Consider the following 23,293-nt stretch of genomic DNA (forward strand, 5'->3'; position numbering starts at 1 on the left):
AGCCCACAACTAAATGCTTTTCTTTCATACATTGCCTTGGTCATGGCGTCTTCTCATAGCAATAGAACAGTAACTAAGACAATGCATCTTCCATGATGTTACGTTTGATAGAGAATATCAGCATCTCATCTATATGTCTTACATTAGGAAAATATGCACTGATATGAAAAAGGCACCATGTGTCTCATAACCCATGCAAAGGTTCCATATATATCCTAATGGGGGTATTAATGTTTTTCTTTTGCATACCCACAAACATTTAAGAAGCTTACCATTAGAACTAGTGTTCCATTTTCATGTCTTTCATTAGCAACATTAGTGATGAACTTATACTGAAAGGATACTTCTGTACCATGCCTCTTTACTACTCAATGAACCCTAAAGGGCAATTTGAAATTCTTAAAAGGAAGCAAGCAAAGTCATTTTCTCACTTAAGTTAAGGTTTCATGGTAATATAACACATCCTTGGTAGTATCTTTATAGAAACAGGAGATGAGACATAGGTGCATGCTAATTGCAGAAAATACACTTCAGAAGTAATTTCTTTGGAAGTAATTAGAAGTGAACTAGACATGTATAAACCAATGATACGATATTTTAAATTTTTAATAACAATCTAATTAGGTCCTACAATTAAAAGTTTAACATTATGACTGAACTCTAAAATTTTCCAACCCAATCCATAATTAAATCTTATTTCTCTCAGAAGACAGGGTAGGAACTTTAGTATAACCCACTGGAAAAAAACAAAACAAAACAAAACACATATCCTTAGTGTAAGACTATCCAACCAGGAACAAGACTTCTATCATTGATGTGTTCTTCTGTCTTCACAACATAATTGGCATTAGGTGAAAGGACAACCCTTGACCTTGCTACTCAGTTAGCCAGGTATTGGTGAATATCATCAAAATGGGCTTAGAAATGGGAGGAGACAATGGAAAAGAGATGGGATAAGCTGGACATGTAGTTTAAGAAATGGTTCAAGCAGGCCTTATTAATGCTGCTATTCATTTGTTCTAAGCATACACACACTCTTAAAAATCAACAATAGTCCGTCTTTTTCATGTGAAATAGTTATATTCTTGTACCATGGGTCCCTCTCTCAGTGTATGGTATAGATTTGTTTTTTTTTGTTTTTTTTTTTGTTAGGTATTGACTACTGTCAGGGCACAGATGAACTGAAAGAGATCAAGAATTTTCAGTATCGTAAGGGATTTTTAGACCATCAATCAGTAGGTATTATCTATTGAAGATGTTGTATTAGTTTTTTTCCCCTGTTGCTATGATGAAACACCCTTCCCAAAGCAACTTATTGAAAGATGGGTGTATTTGGGCCTAGATTCCAGAGGGATGAGTCCATTATGGTGGGACTGCTTAGCAACAAGTGGCAGGCGCAGCAGTAGGATTAGGAACCTGAGAGCTCTCATTTTCAGACTCAAGTGTGATGCACAGAAAGAAGTGGAAGTGGCAAGAAGCTTTTCACTCCAGCCACCTCCTCCAGCGAAGTCTCTCCTCTTGAATGTCTGCAAGTGGCACAACCATCTGAGGACTGGAGTTCAAGTCTGAGCCCATGGGGGCTATCATCCTTCAAACCACCCCAGATCTGGACCCCAGAGCACACAAGCAGGTAGGGTGTTTGGGGTACAGGAAATGAAGTGAGCAAAGCTATCCCCCATCTTGTCAGGGTCAGTGGATTATTTGTTCTGTAGAAATGTTTTGGTAACGGGATGGTGTTGTGATGGGCAGTGTCTTACTTTTCTGTTGTGATAAGAATAGCAAGTTGGGGGGCTGGAGAGATGGCTCAGCGGTTAAGAGCACTGGCAGCTCTCCCAGAGGCCCTTAGTTCAATCCCCAGCAACCACATGGTGGCTCACAATCATCCATAATGATATCTGGCACCCTCTTCTGGCCTGCAAGCACACATGTAGGCAGAACACTGAATACATAATAAATAAATAAATAGATAGATAGATAGATAGATAGATAGATAGATAGATAAATCCTTTTAAAAAAAAGAGTAGCACATTAAGGGAAAACGGATTGGGACTTGGTGGCAGCAGCGTGAGGCCAGCTCCTCACACTGCATTAGCAGTACAGAACCAGAAAGAAAATAGGGAATGAGGCCATCTGTAAACTCTCCAAGTCTGCCCTCTGTGACCTAGTTCCTCCTGCAAGCTTCTACCTCCTGAAAGTTCCACAGTCTTTCAAATAGTGCCACAAGCTTAGCACTACATCCTCAAACCTATGCCCACAGGAGACATTTTACATTCAATATATCACAGGAAGGGACAGTGAATGTGACTGTATTATAAACAGAAGAGAGGATACATAATTTTGCAAGGTAAAGGTTGTTGATTGTCTTTGAAACTTATTTCATGCTCCAATTTCATGCTACTAGAAATGAACACACACCCCAGGTCTCATGGACTCTGAATTCAATGTATTATAGTCTAACCACAGAAAAAGAACAAAGGAGGGACCAAAACATAAATTCTAGCATCACTGGTCAAATTAACTGAATTGCCAGAGGCCTCTCAATGTCCTTACAGTTGAGCCTTTTTATCTTGTCACTTCTATGCAAATACATCAACTCCTAGTATACATCCTGGGACTAAAGATATTAGTAAGAAAGGTACCAAATAATTACTTTTAACCTGCTATTTGAATGGTAAAATTAAATATAAGGAACACAATGACTTTATTTTTAAAATGTTGTGCAACTTGATCTCTCCTAGTATGCCAAGTATAAAATGAACTAGACGTTAGTTCATTCTGTGAGTGAAGCTAAAATATTGTACAGCTAAGAACAGAGTAAACCTAGGCCTCCCTTACATGCTTAATGACTTACTACTTGTTTTATTCTGCCAACAATATTATCTAGGCTTGTCTATGGTCATTAACAACCCCTTATATAAAAGGAGCCAAAGTGAAAGTGCCTCTGTGGCAATTGCAGATATTATTACCTTCATGGTCTCTGTTGCTCTTCATCCTCCACATTGACCTGCATTGCACCAGTGTCCTTACTGAGTTAATTCCATAAACTCCTTTAGTACTTGACTTCTTAGGATTCATGTCTGTATTGGGGTTAAGCTTACCTTTGTTTCTTTTAACTTAATATTTGGGTTTTCTGTCTCTTTACACTCATGAACATTACACTTCACAGTGTATCTGAGAATGCATTGTGTAAGTCAATGGAAGGACTAGTGAGGATGTATAGTTGGAAGTTCCCTTTGAATGCCTTCCTCAATCATAGTTTCTTCTTTTCAATTGTAAGAACATAATATATTCATAAGAATTTCTTTAAAGGAGGAATAAAAAGAAGTTATGAGAAGCATTGCAGACCTAAGGCCATGAAACAAGGAGAGAAGGCAATATAATGAAGCCATTGCTGGCTGTGTCTTGATGCCCAGTCCAATTCAACACCCATATTGCCATCTTTTCCTCTCTAGGCTATTTCTCTCTACAGTTAGATCTTAGCTGTGCTATTGATTGAATGCTCACTCTAGATCAAAATGTGGAGCTATGCCTTTTGGCTTTTGATTAATTAGCTCTGCATTCGCTAAAAGCTATATATTTCTAGCAAATATTAATCTACAAAATTGAAGGCAGATGGTACTTCAAAGTAAACTATATACATGATTTTAAATAGGTCACTCCAAGGCTATTGCTAAAGGGGAAAAATGGCTTCTAATTGCTCTCTACTGTAAATGTTGCACAGCCTAATACCTCATAGTGTGAAAAGTAAATTAGAACAACTTTTCATTGACAAAGATTAAACTTTTTCATCATTCTTAAATTCCTGGGGATTTCCCCCACTGATTCTATGTGTTTTAAGCTTTTCAATTAAATCTCCTGGGTAGTGGTTACAAGAACGCCTACTGACAAGGGAATATTGCTATCTGAAAAAGCTCACTCTTCCAGCAGCTGTCTAGGTTTTTCCTGTACAGGATGAATTTCTCAGTAGTGGTACCTTATCAGCACTCACTGCTAGAAGCCACGTGCAGGCTACATTACCCTGCCTTGAGAATTGAACTAATAATAAATTTAGTCTTAGAAGGGAAAGTTTGTGAGAAGTCAGGAAGTCAAAAACAGTCAACTTTGGTAACTAGCTTGTTTTCCCTGGGATAATTTATTTTGACATTTGGGCATATGCATCAGGAATACAAACCCTAGTGAACATGCCACTGTAGACTGGTATGACAAATAGAAACTCCTGCTTTCCAATTTTCTATCAGCTTTGCCTCCAGTTCACCTTAATCCCTCCCACTGAGGGTTTTGAATGTTTTTGTGGGTTGCCACAGAGGCCTTGCCAGCATCACAACTGTTTGGCTGGACCAGTCAATTAAAATCAGCTTAGGGGAAGCCTGGGAAGGGATGCATTTTTTTTTCTATAAAATATTTCTGCTGGGGTTTAGGGAAAAGACAGCTTTCAATTTTAAACTGTATATACGCTTGAATGATAGGTCAAAACAGCCATGAGGGAAACTGGTGGCTTGAATGGTTGTTTTGGAAATAACATAATATTTTAAATCCAAGTATTAATTCTGATTGAAAAACACACAGCAGAGAATGGGCTCCCTTGCTGCCAGGAATGAGGTAGAAGGAGAATTCATTTATGAGATCTTTATTTCCTAAAATTGAAACTTGCCTGAAGCAAGAGAACCTTTGCTAGACATTACAGATGAGAGGGGAGGGCAAACAGATCAGCAATTTTATTTTAAATATGCTGTATGTCTTTAATTAGCTTTATAAAAAGGATTTGTGTGAGAGATTGCATCTGGGATGGCAACAGGGCTGTTGATTCTTTGTGTGTGTGTGTCTAATTTAGCAGCATAAAGATGAGTCCAATTCATAATTGATGGACGCTTAGAACCCATGGCCTCAGAGATAAAGTGGGCATTCGGAGTTGACAGAGGCATCAAGACAAATTGGTCCCTCTTATCGCTCATAAGCCTGACAAGAAATGTTGAAAAGACTATTTCTAAGGGTTTGTCCACAATAACTTAAACTAAGCATGGATGTTTTGAAAACAGAACACAGGAAAATGACCAGACATACCTCTACAATGTGTGGAAATTAGTTAGCATTTAACTGTGGAAGTGTGTTTAGGGCAAGGAATTGTAGACCTGGCATATTTCAGAGGATTTTTTCTGGAATCGGTTTGAGCATCCAAGCTGATCTATGGATTCTGGAGGATCCACACTGTATTCATCATGTCTGGATTTGCAACTTCCTCCAATTTTCTTGATTTAAAATATGCTTGTATAGGCAATTATCATTTTTTTTCAAATTTATATTAGTTCTAATATCAAGATGTTATTGGTATACATTTCTGTTATCCTAAGGAATTTGAAGGGATATGTTATCCATATAGGTGAAACCTATTTTCTTTGAATTTTAGTGGAAGGTTGAGAGGATAATTTTCAAAGTATAGTAAAGAGAAATATATTTTCATTTTCATCTACATGTAGGTTATAAAAATGGTCACAACTCTTTGTAACTCTTCTTATCAGTTGGTAGAGTCCAGACAATTTATCTGAGTACATTTATACTCTCAGAACTCTTGGAATTAAGGATTGGAGGATTGGTAGGTAGTTCCAGGCCAACCTTGGATACACGGTGAGACTGTTTAAAGAAGGCAAGGGTAGGAATGAGTAGATGGGTGATGTGAATCTATTTCTCTGTCTCTTTAATTGGATTGGCTGTGGCTTCTTTTAGACAACGGAATGTGAGTTCTTGTGTGTGAATTCCTGATCTGGGCATCCTACTTCACTTCATAGGTCAGTTTGTATTTACACTCCACAGACTCTGAGCTCCCCTGTGAACAAGCCTAGACTGGTTTTTCTGGGTGATGACACAATGCTGCTTTGCATTGATCCTATTGTAATAGCCAGTCACATCAAGGGGCAGAGTTGCCAAGCTGATGATAATCTGACTTCGGATACATGAGGGAACTCAGGGAAGCTCAGCAGAAGAACCACTAACTGAGACAAATGTAGATGGCTGACTCACAAATAACTGTTTCGATCCAGACTGTGTGCTTACTTGTTATAGTATGAAAAATTGATTGATAGATGCAAACCGAGAATTAAGATGAGAAAGCTGTTACTGCTGTATTGCAGTGTTGGTATGGTTTGGATACAAAGGGTCACCTGAGAGGTCCATGTATTGAAAGTCTGATTCCCAGTTGATGGAGCTATTGAGAGGAGATTTGATCACAGGGTATTGACCTTTATCAGTGGATTAACCTGCTAGTGTGTTCGTAGCTGAATGAGCTTTTAGGAAGTGCTTCATGGAAAGGGTTTTTTGGAGGGTTTATATTGTCCCAGACTCTTCTTCCCTTCTCTGGTCACCTCCTCTTCTCCCTCTGCTACTCTCTGCTTTCTTTCCTCCCCTTACCTTCCTGACTGCCATGGGATGACAACACAATTCTACTCTGTCATGTGCTCCCCACAATCATATTCTGCTTTGCCCCAGAGCCACAGCAATGGGGTCAAGTGACCACGGACTTTTCAGACTATGGGTCAAAATCAACAGTTTGCTTATTTCTATTTTTGAAATTATAGTATAATTTCAGTATTTTTTTAATTCCCTTTTTTCCATCCGAGCCCTCCCATAAACTTCTCCCCACTCTCTTTCAAAGTCACAGTCTCTTTTTTCATTAATTGTTACTGCATGCATATATATGCATGCACATACATATACATTTCTACTCAGTCTGTATAATGTTACTTACACGTGTGCTTATAGGGCTGACCACTTGGCACCACAGAAAACCATAACTGATCAAAATATGGATTTGTGGAGTCCAGTCCCAATGGATATATCTGCAAAGCACTCCTGTGCCTAACTAAGGGTCAGGAGACATTGTAGAATAGGAGGCAGACAGATTATAAAAGCCAGAGAATCAGGGAGTTTGTTTTGAGATTGTGTCTCCTGGTAATATTAGAAGCTATACCCATAAAATTTCACCAATATGATTCCCCCCAAATGTGAGCTGAACAAGGATGAAACCAAAGGACATGCCAAACTAGATGGGACAAATCCAGGAAGCCCCAACTCTGCATGAAGACCTATAGACAACTAAGGAAGGCTGGAAGAAGGAGAGGTGGTCTTCCTCAAGGAAGAACACACTAAAAGAAATTTTTTCTTTAAGTTTATTTGCTTGATATTTTATCACAGTGATGAAAAATGACTAACAAAAGTAGGAAATTACTATTTTAACTTTCTTGAATATGCAAAGGGTTGAAGATGTAGATGATGACAAATGTAAGGTATACCCGCCCCCATACACACACACACACACACACACACACACACACACACACACACACACATGCAAATGCATGTATGAATAAGAGATCTTTAACTGCCGAGCTCACTAGCAATTGAAAACATCTCAATTTAGGCATTGATCAGCCTGCCGAATGCACAATCTCTGAGCACAGGGGCCCAGAAACATTCATCATTGCAACCTGATTGCAATTAGTGTGAGGAAGTCAGACTGACACACTTTATTCTCTGGGTATACAGTAATAGACATCTAGAGAGAAAGTAAGAATATGCATGAACAGCTGAGGACAAAAATACTCCTCTGCTTTTGCTCTCCTCCGGAACTGTTCTGAAACACCAGGGGGTAGTTTTTCTTGTCTTGATGAGAAGTCTCACTATTAGGAAGTGCTCAGAAAATGTGCTCTCCAGGGAAGCTCTCAGAACATATGAGGAGAAAATTGCTGTTCTCCTCATTCAGCATGTGTCCCTTGGTGCCCTCTTTGTGCAAGGACTGTTCTAGGCACTGAGTGAACCACAGCAAAGAAGTGCTCTACTCAAGATTACTGTGTAGTCTGAGAAGAAAAAAATTATAATGATGAGAAACAGAATTAAATGAATCGAAATAATCAAGTAGCAGTAACGGCTTTAGATAATTTAACATAGTAAATAAAATGCAGGGAAAATGAATCGAAGTCCTCTGCACTCAGTTGTGTTCCTCTGAGGTCTTATACTGAAGCCCTATGTGAAACCCAATGAGACTGCATTTGGTTAGATACAAGGCATTGATGAAGTGAATATGTTAAATTAGGTCAATGAAGTACTAGCCCAATATTGTTGGTGCCCTTTTCAGATGAGGAAGACAAATTATTTGTATGCTTTCTGTAGTGACACTAAGAAGGCCATGTGAGGACATAAGAAGGTGGCCATGCACAAAGGGATACTGTCTTCACTAGAAACCAGATTAGCTGGAATATTGCTCCTGGACTTCTATCCCGTAGAACTAGAAGAAAATACAATTTCTGTTGTTTAAATTCCCTAATCTGACGTTTCTTGTGATGGAAGCATAAACAAGACTTCAAAGGAAATCTCACATTATTTAAACAAAATTCTTTAGAAATTTTGTCCCAAGTTAAACAAAAAGGCAGGCTATTTAAGACTGACAATTGTTCTTATTCTAAATTTCAACATTTTCAGGGCCAGAAAAATGGTCCACCAGTTAAAGTACTTGCTGCTTTTATAGAGAACCTAGGTTTGGCTCCCTCCCAGCACCCATGACAGGCAGCTCATAGCCACCAGTAACCCCAGTTTCAAATGATTGGACACTCTCTTCTGGCCTCCACAGGAACCAGGTATAGATAGGGTACACATAAAAATGCAGGCACAACACTCACTCATTCACATAAAATAAGATAAAAAATCTTTAAATTTCTACATTTATCAATATATTTTATACCATTTCTACTCATGTATTTATAGTAAATACCATGAAGAATTAAACTGAAAATTAGGATGCATGAAGAAGCTTTGTAGAAACTCATAAATTTGTCAGGCAATTCAAAATATAATGTATGAAAAGGAATTTGATCAGAAATACCCTACATGGATACAGAATAGCCCATAGAAGATATGGATTGTTAAATGAAAGTTTCAGTGCTAGACTCAAGATACCTCCCTATATGTTTTGAGTCAGAGAGACATCAAGGTCACTTGAAACAGCACAGGGTATTGGCAATACTCTTTATTGGTCACAGTAACTAAATGATAAGACCTCATTGCTGAAGACACCACCCACTGTGATTGCAGGAGATCAGTAAATAAATCCCAAACTGATCAAGAAGTTTTCTACCTGCTGGCTTGCTTTCATAGTGCTGAAAAGCTGTACATGCTGCTGGAGGAGAAAAGACATCAATGGTCTCATTCCATATTGGACCTTCCATGTTGCAATTGACCTCCTAAGCAAGTTATGCCCATTGGTACACGAGTAGCCTGGTGTTTATTGTAGTAATTAGCTGCTTTCTGATTTGATGTGATGCTTGCTTCACAGAAGAGCTTAATGCCTGGTATTGTAAACCTGGCCAAAGCCCATAACTGTGGAGATCAGAGATCCTTGATGAATGTAATAGCATTGTTTCACTAAATAGTCATTAGTCAAATGGTTTTTTAAGTGTCTATTTTACCCATAGCGTTGTACCATTCTCAGACTTGATCAGAAGAGCTTTTTTTTTTTTTTTTTTTTTTTTTTTCCTGCAGGGCATAGTGGTAATGCAGACTGATAACTAGCCAAACTGCAGATAGAAGGCTACTTTGAGTGCTCAGCTGTAGGTGAATGATGTGTATCAACATCTGCCCACAGAAGGTTCATAGGCTATCAAGGATTGGTGGACAGGGGACATTTAGAACCCAGAGGATATGAAGGCAGGCACATGATGTCTTCTGGATATCACATGGCTGCTGAACACATCGCAACAGCAGTACATTCACAAAATCAAGCCAGTAAAAAGTCCAGCAAACCTTGGAGATGGTCTCTTAAGGTCCTACCACTTTCTCAGTAGCTATTGGTAGTCAATAGCACTGAGGCAGAGGAAGTTTGGGTTTATGGCTGCTGGTGGGCTGCTCAGGTCCAGTGGATAGCACATGTAGTATGGTGAGCACTAATTGGATTCTGGGGGTTAATAATAATGAAATTAATAAAAAGAACAGGAAATTTGAAGAAAGAAAATTGGTTATGCAACTTCTGAAAGGACTTGCAGGGCAACAGCAGGATCATATTTAGATCATGATATGAATATATTGTATGCATATTTGAAAACTTCAAATACTAAATGGAAATTATTTAGAAATAATGACTCTAAGACAAAGGCCTAAGGAGGAGAAACATGCTGTGGGATAATGTGTTTGTACACTGGTTTAATAAAATGCAGATTGGCCAGTAGTCAGGCAGGAAGTAGAGGTAGGATAAGCAGACAAGGAGAGTTCTGGATAAGAGGAAGGCAGAGTCAGGAGATGCCAGCCCACTGTCCAGGGAGCAGCATGTAATGCCACACTGGTAAAGCCATGGAAAACATGACGACATATAGATTAACAAAAATGGACTGAGTTTAAGTGTAAGAACTAGTCAGTAGGAAGCCTGAGCTAATGATTGAGCATTTATCAAAAATAAAATAAGCCTCTGTGTGTTTACTTGGGGGACACAGGTGAGAGAGATTTGTCCTGACACGGGCCAGGTGGGATACAGGAAAGCTTCAGCTATAGGAAAGCATCTTATTTCAATTCATGTCTTATCAAGAAGATTGCCATAGTGATGTACACAGCCCAATTAATATTCCAGTCTTCAATTAATTGCTCTAGGTTTAATGCATCTCTCCCAGTCGCCCTCCACCTTCTCCAGAAGGTCCACACTGTGTTCTTAGATGTGATAGTCAGAGAGTTGTGCTTATTAGCTCTCGTGATCTCTTAAGTTATTTAAACAATCCAAACCTTGCTTTCATTATCTGAAAACTGGAGAAAAAAATATACCTTCCTCTCTAGAGATATTGAGAGGATTAAATGAAGTAAGATAAATGGAGGTTTATTATCTATATGAAAATATTTTTCTTTTTGCAGTGTGGTAATATTTTGTGTATGCTCTAACAAAAAAGCGTGCCTGAAGATCATAGGGCAAAGCGAGCCACTAGTTAGCCCAGGCAGTGGTGGCACACATCTTTAATCTCAGCACTTGGGATCTCATGCCTTTGCTTACAGTACTTGGGAGGTACACTTCTTTAATCCCAGCACTAGGGAGGTTGAGACAGAAAGTAATATGGCTGGATGGAGAAAAGGAATATAAGGCAGGAGGAGAAAGGAGCTCAGTCCCTTTCAGGCTGAGGATTTGTTAGCGGTAAGAACTCTAGCAGCTGGGTGCTCTGCTTCTCTGATCAGCATTTACCTTGATATCTGGCTCTGGGTTATTATTATTAAGACCAATTAGGATTCATGCTACACTGCATATTAGTCCTTCTTCCTGCTTCTGCAACTACTTACTATATATATAAAGAACTCAGAGCTTAGTTATGGTGTTTCCATGGTATGTATGTATGTATGTATTATTATTACTATTACTATTATTATTATTATTATTATTATTATTATTATTATCTAGCATGATCTAGATAATTACTTTTGAAGACTCTTCAGGAGGGTAGTACTACAACTATTAAGCAGCATGCCATACTTGATGCAACGATTTAATCCTTTGGTACACTTCCATGTAAGAAGTAAAGTAAGTGCAGGTCAAATTTCTTTCCTCTTACACTGACTATTGATCTTTTGTGCTCACTCCTTGGCAGGTTCATCTCACCTAGAAAGTTCTATACTGACATCAAATCAAGCAAAGAGAAAGGAAGTAGAGCACTAGACTCTTGTGGGAAGGTAAGAGTCTGGGGCCCAGGCTTCTCACTGTTTTTCCTGCTAGGCTGGTTAAGGGTAGAAAAGACAATAATACTACAGAATACAAACTGGAATTGTTTGTTCCTGGCAGCAGGGGTCTCAAAGGATGGAAACTAATAACCTTTCATTATTAATCATTGGCCTCTGCTGTGGATATCTCTCTGTATAAATGCTGATTGGCCAGTAGCCAGTAGCCAAGCAGGAAGTATAGGTGGGACAAGCAGAGAAGAGAATTCTGGAAACAGGAAGGCTGGGTGAGGAGATGCTGCCAGCCTGCCATGAGTACCAACATATAAGATATTGGTATGCCACGAACCATGTGGCAAGGTATAGATTTATAGAAATGGGTTAATTTAAGATGTAAGAACTAGATAGCTAGAAGCCTGAGCCATTAGGCCAAACAGTTTAAATAATAAGAGTCTGTGTGTTCATTTTATAAGTGGGCTACGGGACTGCCAAGGCTTGGTTGGACCCGGAGAGAAACTCTCCAGCAATACTCCAACATAAGCACATTTGTTATTTACTTGCTATTTAATATAAGTGCTCCATCATCAATATTCTTCACTTGTTTTGTACATGAGGCTTTGTAGTCTCAGAAAAGTATACTAAAGTAAAGAAACTAATGGATGGGTATTAGTCTCAAAGACAGCCTAAGAAAGGGTTAAATTGGCTTGCTATCTTTAAAACACATTTATTATTATTATTATTGTATTTTGTGTTTTGGGCATTCACATGCCAGGTTGTCTGAGCGGAGATCAGAGGACAACTCTATAGAACCAGTTCTCTCCACCTTTATACGACTTCTGAGGATCAAACTCACGTCTTCAAGCCTGCACAGCAAACTCTTTACTAATTGATCCATGGTGTTGGGCCAATGTGCCATCTTTCATTCCATGCCACAGAGTGGAAGTAAAATAGACTGACATCATCAGTTCTTATATGACTTTAAATGAATCACACAGAAAATAATTGCTCTAGGGAACTTTTAACTCTGGCCAGCTGTTTCATATTTTAGCAAGAAAATAAGCAGAGTAGATTTTGCTAGCTCAGAGTAATCGTTCTTCTGATCATCTATTAATTCAGCAAATATGTTTACCCTTCCCCAGAAAGACCTTAAATGTATTAGGAAAGGGAAGGCTGGATGATTATTATAGTACAGCCAACTTAACATAAAGTTCATCCAGTTAATTGCTGCAAAGATGTATCCTCCCCTTATTAAAATAGATGGCAGAGTCACAATACAGACATGCAGAGCTTTGAAGTTCTACAGTGAGGAAAGATACATTATTTTGGAAGAAGTCATGTGATATGAATGCGATATTTAAACCATACTGTAGAGGATGTGGTGTTTGTTATTAAGATCAGGCTGAGTAATAAATAACAAAACTGAAACATCAAGAATAAAGACACAAGGTGGGGGAGAGTGAAATAGGCATGGCTAATCAATGACTGCGTGTTGGTGCCTGGCTGCAGAATAACATGTGTCCTTTTGTTCTAAATGAACAGCACATTAGATAATTGATATGTGCCTTCTTGGAAACCATACAGTATCTAATGTAATGCATCAATATGTTTCTGTATTTCATCAAACTTTAACCATTTTTTAAACATAAAAATGAATTTATAAATGCACTCTTACATTGGTGAGCATGAGGAGATACCTCTAACAGTGCAGCATTAAAACATGTATCCAATTTTGTGATGATATTCAGTATATATATATATCTGAGAAAGACTTAGAATGAGTATTAGCTGATTGGTTTTTTGGAATCGCCAGTTACTGATTATTTTCTCAAAAGAATAACATTCTAAGTTCTAATTGCAGAACAGATGAACAGGTGTATGTTCATTTAGTCTTAATGGTAAAATCATAGGTCTCATCAGTGTTATTTATGCTAATTTTTTGGAAATGCATCAGAGAGATTCTGTCAACACATTGAGTGTACCTCAAGCAAGGGCTTAAACCTAAATACTCAATAAATGTACTGCAAAATAGAAAATTCTCTCCACCATCTTTAGAAGAGGCTCCCTTGTTCTGAGTCTCTGATAACTATAGAACACAGACTGAATTGATTCTGGCAAAGTCTGAGTCTTGAAAAGGAACCATGGGGTCCATGAAAGGGTTTCAGCAGCCTGGACAGCAACCACCAGAACCACTTTGAAAGGCCTTGGATTAACAAAACCCCAAAACTAATGAGAAAGAATTCAGAAAACATGAGTTGAAATGCGAGAAAACTGAGATCGAAGGCCTGTAACATCAACTTAGCTGACTGGTCCTTCCATGTCAAAATGACTACGGTGGTTTTCATCATTTATCAAGCCAACATACGCTTATTAGCCTGTCTCTAGTAAGTGGGAAATGAACCACTCTAGTTAACTTCACCACCAAAATATGGGAAAAAGCACTGGGTAAAGCAAACCAGTAAACAAACCACTGCAGCTCTCTCCCCAAATTTAAAATAATCCAACCATAATGAATTAAGATCATTATGAATATAGATCATATCATTATTTTTTCCTTATGTACACATCCTGGAAAAAAAACCAGAAAAAGTGGAACAAATAAAAACTGCAATTTAATTGTGAAGGCTTTGAGATATACTTAAAATTCCAGTGGAAAATGGCTCCTTAAAAGTTAATATGGCAACTTAACAGGTAAATTTCCCTTAAAACAAACTAGGGAGAAATAGGATTGATGCTAATGGAACTGAGGAGGGAATTAAATAGAGTATAAAAGCTTATTCTGCTATCCCAAGCACAAAGAGATGTGGGAAACCAATCTAAGGTAATTCAGTTCATCACAAAAACACATTGTCCAATTGGAGGTACTGTGAATAATACCTTAAGGCCTGTCACAATAGATGGGAACAGTCTTTCTTTTATTCTTTTATTCTGAAGCAATCTCTTTGTGAAACTTTATTTGTATAGCTAACAATCTGAATGAGGGAGAGCTTGTGAGGATGTGTGCAGAGTTATCGTTGCCAGGGAAACTGGGTCTTAATTTCTAGTGGCTGAATGCCAAGGAAAACAGGCTACAGAAGGAGAGAAGAAACTTCATACAACTGAATTTGTTGGAAACATTCCGTGTGTTAAAGTGTTCCCACTTTGGAGTTCATAATTGGAAGAGTGTAGCTCTCCCCCTGCTATCCCACCTTCCCTTTACACTCATGGATTAAAGACACTACAAATAACAATTTGATTTTTAGTTGATACACCAAGACGGTGATTATCATTCACAAAATTTTTAGATTTAAAATAAAGAAAATAATGAATACTGGTCCCTCTTCAATTCCTGTGGAACACACACATAATTATCCTTTTGACAGCTCAAACAGTTTTTGGGGGCAAGCCCATGGTCAATTTACAAGGTGGTTCTTGCCCAGACCTGGCATTTGTGTGATCTGGGCGGTATTATTTAGCAGCTCACAGCAGTCCCACTTTAACTGGAACAAAAAGGGCAGGAAGGAACAAGAACTTACAGCATCGTATTCAAAAACACAGATTCCATATTGATTCATTTACAGTTTGTTTGATTCAACTTGGGGTTGGGGAGTATATTTACCCACAGATTTACATTTTCAATGTTATTTATGGCTTTGCATTCTCATAGCCCAAATCAATTGTAATCTATAAGTCTGTGGCAAAATAATATAAAACACAGTCGAAAGAAATAGGCTAACAGAGGGTGGGATGCAGGAAAAGTGCCATGGAGGAAATGTGGGTAACGCCTTGCCCTCTCCAGCAGCATACTGATTCCTGGATGAATTGATTCCCCTATAACCAAACTTAAAGAAAATTTTGTACATTGGTGAATACCTTTAGCTTTCCTTTAGCCACACAATGGAGGCTGACCCCGAACAGGTCTTTTCCTTGTTCTTACAAAGGGTTAAGTCTCCTTAAAATTTAAATTTGTTATCTCCAATTCTCCATACTCCTCTCTGTATTCTTTGTCTCTGCTGGACTTGGTTGCATTCCCCTGGAACCTTCTGGGTGACAAAAGGACCAAGTCCTTTTTGTACTTGGAGGTACTGCAGCCAGCAGATAGGCAATCTAAATGAAATCGGCTGAGTCTTCCAGCAGCGAGCTGCAGGACAATAGGACAAAAGAATGCAAGACGCGTCCTTATAAGAAGGCTCCACAGAGAAATTCCCTAACACTTCTGAAATGTATCTTCGAGAAATTGTTTTATTCGAGGAAAAATAAAAGCTCTTCTAAAGATCACCAAATAAAGGAAAACCAGGCGCCTAAAAACCCAGTTTCTTCTTATCCCACTAGAATACAAACCTGTGGAAACAAGTTTGAAGACTTCAAAACTACTGAATTATATATTCAGCCTCTGCATTGTTAAAAATAAATATATCGCAAAGATGCAATGTTTATGCTCTTTTTCATTCACAATAGTGGAAAAACTTAGAGAGTTGCCAAGTATAAGTGCCATCATCTTAATTTTATGTATGGGAGAGAGTAAAGGATGAATTGACTTTGCTGGGAAATCTGAACTGAGAAGGCTGCACTCCTGGACTTCAAGAAGTCAGCAGATGGTATTTCCTCTTAGTTTGTTCCTTACTTCACTGTCTTTAGCTGCCTTAGACAGGACTTAAGGGAGTTTAATAGAAAACACAGCAGTGTGTGCTTTCTTAACATCTAGATTGGTGATCATTCATTAGAAGTACTATTAAAATCATTTTCTGGAAAGTTGGTCTAACCTGTAAGATACAATTAGTAGCAACAGAGTTTCTAGGGTTATTAAAATACATTAGGAATTCCTAATGAGACAAGTCTATATATACAAATACAGAGATTAGAAGAAGAAAGAACTCGGAAGTGTTTGTGCCTCAGGAGATTCCAGGTAAATTTAAAAACCTCACAGAAACAGGCATCTCGAGGGGTAATTCTTAGCACAATTGTTTTTGTGTATAGGAAAACAGCATTAGTGCATTTGGATATTCTATCCATATTTACAAAGGCGCTAATGGAGTTGGAATCAGGGTTAGATATCTGTATCCTAAAACTTTATTTATTCATTTGTGTTTTTACCATGCGCTTTCATAAAGGAACAGCTCTGTAGGTTCAGTGTGACTACAAGAATCATTCCTTCCCTGGAATGTCTTTCTTCCTGGGGGTAAAAAGCAAGTTATCTAAGAATGACAGCAACTTACTCTTTATTTGACTTTTTCCAAGATACATCACAATGAAACTGCAAGTGACATGTTACAATGAATGTACCTTGTTGCATATCACTACATTTCAGGCTATTGTAATTTACTTTCTCTTTCCTTTGTTGTTTGTTTGTTTGTTTTTCTGTTTTTCCAGACAGGGTTTCTCTGTGTAGTTTTGTGCCTTTCCTGGAACTCACTCTGTAGACCAGGCTTGTTGCCAACTCGCAGAGATCCACCTGACTCTGCCTCCCGAGTGCTGGGATTAAAGGTGTGTGTCACCACCACCTGGCTCTGTAATTTACTTTCATGAACTATGTTGTGAAGTGGGTGGATTATTCCTGTATGCAATATGACTACTATTGTTTGTTTCCTGAAGTCATAGCATTATCTAATCTGTCAAAATTTATGTATGGTACCTAATGCGTATCATTTTGTTTGCTGGTCGTGGTCACTTGCATCCATAATCCTAGCTCCATCTGAGGCTGTGACAGATAAGTCACAAGCTAGAGGCCTGCCTGGGCAGTATAGCAAGTTTAAAGGCAGCCTGAGCTACAAGGCTCAAAAATAAACATTAAAGGGGCTGTAAATGTAGATTACTAGATAAACATTTTTTCGTTCTCTTTTTACTTTCTTATGTTCAGGTAAAACTCTAAATAGCTAGGAAAAAGCTGAGTCTTATGTCAGAATTCCCTTCCCATTTTTATACTCACCTCTTTCTTAGGAACAAAGTTAAATCAAATATTTCAAAGGCTCTAAAAGTGCTATCTGAGGAAAGGGGCCACTTCCTGGGTGCAATGATTTAAACAAATGAAGAGTAGCAACAGTTCTTTTAGTTTTAAAGAGTTGATCTTTAGAATATTTTCAAAAATAAAAGTTTCAAAAAAAATAAATAATCTTTAGTAAAGAAATCTTTAGTAAAGAAACAGAGGGAAGGCTTGTCTCAACAGAATGAACTGGACCCTTCATTCCTTTGGCTGTGTGAAAAGAAAGGGCTGTAGATTTGATTCTAGCATCGCCTGGATGTCTCTGTCTGTCTGTTCAACAATGTCTTCCTCTCCCCTTCTCCACTTGGCTGCAGGTATATCCTTCCCATGGCCTCACTCTCAAGAAGAAAGGGCAGATTTCTCCGTAGATGGGACCTGCCTTCGGGTAAGGGCAAATTGGTCTATGTGGCACCCACAGCAAGGACCACAATGTGCAGCACATTTACAACACAGAACATCAAAACTACTTTGTCACCGACCTTCTGACTAAATTTAAATGCAAGGGAAGGAATTCTGTACTAGAGTGGTACATCATTTTTAATTACCAAAAATCAACATTTGAAAAACTTCACTTTTAGTATCTAATAAAGTCAATTTACTATTGTATGAGGTACACCAGATTTTTTTTAAATCTAGCCTATTGTGAGTGTGTGAATAAAAAGTCACTCCTACAACGGAATTGTAATCTGTAGCTGACACAGAGTTGAGGATCCTCAAGGAATGTCTGGAAGGACAAGTAGCATCTCTTGAGGCATGCACTTGGTTATAATCTCGAGAGTGTCATACACTTTAACAGCCATTAGTTCCTTGTCACCAGAAAAGCGTCTAATCCCATCTACATTTGGAGTATCTAATCTCCTCCTATTATTTTAAGAATTGTATTTAAAGTTAACATGGTAAAATTTGCATGACTAAAGTTTATGGATAGGATTTACAATCAAATTTCAGGGTAACTAAGCTACTTCTTTCTACAGGATAGTAAATCTTCGGTTGTTTTTCGTCACTGGTAACTTTACAATCAAGTATAAAGAAAGGTCAATCTTTCTACACACTTTACATTGTTAACAGTATACCTTACAGCAGCGGCACAGTCCTATCAAAAGACAAGAAGCCCGGTGTGGTAGCTCAACATAACTGTGTAATCCCAGTGTGTGAGAGGCTCAGCCAGAGGGCTGATGACAGTTCACTCTCAGCATGCACTGTGTATTGAGCTCTAGGTCAGTCTGGTTTATAGAATGAAGCACCTAGATAGCTGGGGAGCAGGGGAGGAAGGGAGAGAGAGACAGAGACACCGAGACACCAAGAGACAGAGAGACTGACTGACTTTAGGGACAACTTTATTTTTAAAGTTATTTTATCTGTTTCATCTAGATATTCTTTAACGTTGTAGTGTGAGCATATGTCCACACGGGGCTTCTCACACACCTGGGCATGGTCTGCAGGGTGAGAGGCTTATTCTGGGCATCTTATTTCCTACCACTCTGAACCTCAGTGGTTGAGGCAGGCTCTCTCACTGTTTAGTCCAGGCCAACTGCCCAGCAAGGAAATGGGATTTGTTCGTCTCTCTTCTCCAAAGCTAGGATAACAGTCTGTGCCTGGTTTTCCTTGTTGTTTATTTTTAAATTTTTGATATTAAAATAAAATTCCAACACTTCTCTCTTTCCTTTCCTCCCTCCAAACCCTTCCACATACCCCTCTCTGCTATCCTTCAAATCCACAGCCTACTTTCTTCACTAATTGATAATGCATGCACATATGTATAGACATATATATTCCTAAATATAACCTATTGAATTCATATCATGTTACCTGTACGTTGATTGCCTTTTAAGAGAAGTATGTAGAAGGAAGAAGGAATAGTGGTGATGGTGTGGTGGGTACTGGCAATTCGAATTCAGGTCTTCTTGTTCTCAGGGCAAGCTCTTTTATCCACTGAACCATCACCAGGTCTCAGAAGTAATTTTTTTAATTTACCTGGAGTAAACAGAAATCAAATTCTTCTTAGTGAGTTTAATATTGACTTCTTCAGTGATGTTCTATTGGCTGCCTAATAATTGGGATCACAACTAAAACCGCTGCTAGCAGAGCTTAGCTATGTTCTGGGGCATAGCTTCAGTAAGAGGTGGAACAAACAGGAAAAAAAAACAGGAAGAAAAGAAGAGGATATGTTTTCTCTTCTGGTAAACACCCTGATTTTTCAATAAATTAAATCAAGCCCTTAGAGTGAGCAAATGAAGATATATCTAGGAATACTACCAGAGAAGATTGCTTTAATGATAGTGATGTACATCGTAAAACAGATGGGTGAATATTATCTGTGCTAAATGTATAGAATGAAACAGAATCCCACATGAAAAGGAGGCTGAAAACCTCATTTCAAATCTCAGTGTCAGAGGAAAGTACAGAACACCCACAATTTAGAACCAGATAAGATAAAGTCAAGTATACATATATTCTTCAGCTAAAACACTAGGAAGAGAGAAAAAAAAAAAATATGTGCACACCTAAGCATCGCCACTATTTAAGCATCTAAACACCAGAGAAAAGCCATGGTAATACATTTCTTAACCTCTCTAAAGCATGACGTTCTATTGGCTTAAAGTGAAATGAGGGACATGTGGTTTCTCCCATAATTCAAGATCATCAGTGATGGAGACAGGTATTCATCTCGGCAGTCTGTTTCTAAATGCATTTGTTACAGAGACTATGATAAACAGACTTGCTCTCATGTAACAGGGAAAACTATTTGATCACAATAATTTAGGAAACGTTTTAGTGGCATTCCAGAAATAGAAGGTACTAGGAATGTCAACCCAGATGTTGAAACTAGACTCATATGGTTCCCTACATGCTTTCATGCAATCAAATGAAACATAACCTGCAAATAATTCCGGCTGATGGCTGCAATGCCATAGAGTACCCTCCCCTGGGAGGAAGAGTATCTGCAGCAGAACATTAAGGGGCACTAAAATTTCCAATACCAGTACTCCAAGTAGGGTAATATGAAAATGCAAGAAAAAAATCCAAGAGGAAACACAAGGAATGATTCAAACCCATTAAACTAAATGGTGACATCAACAAAAGTGTGTTACACACCTTCAGATAGATCCACTGCTGGGAACAGTAACTTTCAAATCCACCTCCAGAGGTCTCATTGTTTACCTTTTGCAGACAATTAGAATTGTCTTTGTATTTATGCCATCATTTGTGATAAACACTCTCTGGTGAAAATTGAGTGCCAACTGATCTGCACCTGCACTCCATACCAATAGGATCTTAAATTCAAATCGTTCTAGTTAATGTTAACAGAGCTGATTTAATTTTTATAACTGTATCTATCTTTATATGTATGTATATGTGCATCATTGACGGTATATACTCAATGTATAGGAAACACTTTCAGAAGTCAGAGAGGGCATTGAGTCTCCTTGACCTGCAATTATAGGTAGCTGTGAGCTGCCCAATATGGGTGTAGGGAAATGAATCTGGGTCCTCTGGGAAAGCAGTAAATACTTCTGAGTCCTAAGCCAACTCTGCAGCTCCAGACACATCTTTCCAGGCTTCATTACTGCACCATGATTTAAATAACAGCGTCCTAAATATTAGATCTTATAAAAGAGACATTTTTTTAATGAAAGGCCAGAGACTATGCCTTTTCTGTAACAGTCTCTGATAAGTTTTCTTTATCATTTTTATAACCAAATATGATATTGTATTCCACGTTGTTATTTGGCTACATGACTAACAACAACAACAAAAAATAACCAACCAAACAAACAAACAAAACGTTCATTTCTCTAATGAGTCAAAACTATTGATAACAACGTTTTGTGAATTTGGCTACCACACAAATTCAAATTTAAAATAACTCCTAACTCAATCTCACTTTTCAGACTGCTTGGGGAAATTAAATCAGAGAAATATCTAAAATTGACGGCTATGAGAGGAAGAGAACCCCCTGCCCCCAAGGTGACCACTGAGACTTGGGGAAATGCATTGAATGCCAGAGCTGTTTATGGGGCTCTGCTATCTTATAGTGATGCCCCTTCATTACATGTCTGTTCCTTCATTACCAAACCTGAGTGATGTGTTCCCAAATGTGAATGGAGTGTTTGAGATGGTTTGACTAAACTTTCCACCAACTGAAACCCACCACAGGCAACCTGGAGTGCTTAAAGAAATGGTCCCCCAGTTGATGACTTGGGGCTTTTCCAACTTAGTGGACTGAGCAATACACTAAGCAGCCACAGCCAAGTGAGCACCAGTCTTAAATGTGTGACACCTGAGCACAGAGAATGGCCAGGTGAGTGACAGGATCTTCCCCTCCTCTGTAGAAGGGATGATCCTGACCTTTACTGAGACTTGTTTCTCCTGGGAGAATTACAGGTAAAGGACAAAATATAGACATGGACTTAACCTGCCCTGTGAATAAAGTTTAAATAGCACTGCAGAGAGGTGGTTCTCAGCCTGTGGGTCACAACCCCTTCAAGGGTCACATAGCAGATATTTACATTCCAATTTGTAACAGTAGCAAAATTACAGTTTGAAGTGGTGAGGAATAATTGTATGGTTGGGAGTCACCACAGCATGAAGAATTGTATTAAAGGTTGAGAAGCACTGCTTTTGAGAGTCACAGACCCCTCAGTTCTTATTGGGGGGGAATGAAACTGAGGCTCAGGTGTGCCTGATTCTGTTGTCAAAGCCGCCAGTGAGTCTGTCCTTCCTTTTCACTGTCAATCTAGAAGAGGAGGCTAATGTTCCTTCCCCATAATCTAAAGCCTTTCTCACTTGTTTGCCTAATAAAATATAGCATAAATGACATCCTGTGATGTTGGATTTCAGTTCTCGGAGGGATTATGGCATTCCCAGTCATGTTTGGGAAATACATAGTGACCATATAACATACCAGTGTAGCACAAGTAAAGAATTGCCCGAAGGAATACAAGGCACCAAAGCCCTGGACAAGATGCCATTGCTAATACCATATGACGTAGATTTGAGCCGTTCCCACCCATTTAGCTCTGCCTAGTATGTAAGAATTATGTGTAAACACAAAACACTGTTGTTTTAAGCCATACAATTTTGGAGAAGTTTGCTAGGTAACAAAGCATAACTGATAAAAGATTCCCAAACCCAGATTATTTCTACTGCATGGTGCTTGCTTCCATAACTATTACTTTGGGGTGGACACATTTGGCTGAGTTAAGGGGTAGTAATTATGTAATAGTGAGTATATCAACGGAAAAGCACAATTCAAATGATTCTTATTACTTTAAACAAAAGTACACAGAGCACTTAACTCTGTAAAGAAGGCATTTTTAAAAAAAATCTTTAGCTTATATGTAAAGAAAACAAGGTCCAGAGATGTGACATAGATGGTAGGTAGAAAATTGTAAGCCTGTGGTCAAAACTGTGTGTCCCACTTCCTGTACTTTATGCTTAATTCCTGAGATGTTCTGCCTGGACTTTCTTGTCACTGACACTCAAATATCATGAATGGGGGTATAGCTCAGTGGTGGAGTCTTTGACTGCAAATATATGCACAACAGCCATATGCAGCTGTAAGAAGTACTTAATTTTTATAAACTAATATTTCATTGTTTTATCTTCAAGGCTGGGCTGTATGTCACTCCAAGAATTGTCCTCAGAGAGTAGGTATGGATCGAATGT

General features: G+C 38.5%; 1 protein-coding gene across 2 annotated transcripts in view; it reads right to left on the minus strand.

Moving 5' to 3' along the window:
• Lingo2 (leucine rich repeat and Ig domain containing 2) overlaps positions 1–19,595 on the minus strand; it is a 155,475-nt gene extending 135,880 nt beyond the window's left edge. For both annotated transcript variants that reach the window (XM_036179277.1, XM_036179278.1), the window contains exon 1: positions 19,433–19,595. The gene's annotated coding sequence lies outside the window, so the exon portion shown is untranslated. The remainder of the gene's footprint in view (positions 1–19,432) is intronic.
• Between the last annotated feature and the right edge of the window lie 3,698 nt (positions 19,596–23,293).

This window comes from Onychomys torridus, chromosome 2 (genome assembly GCF_903995425.1).
Source record: "Onychomys torridus chromosome 2, mOncTor1.1, whole genome shotgun sequence".
Lineage (NCBI taxonomy): Eukaryota > Metazoa > Chordata > Mammalia > Rodentia > Cricetidae > Onychomys > Onychomys torridus.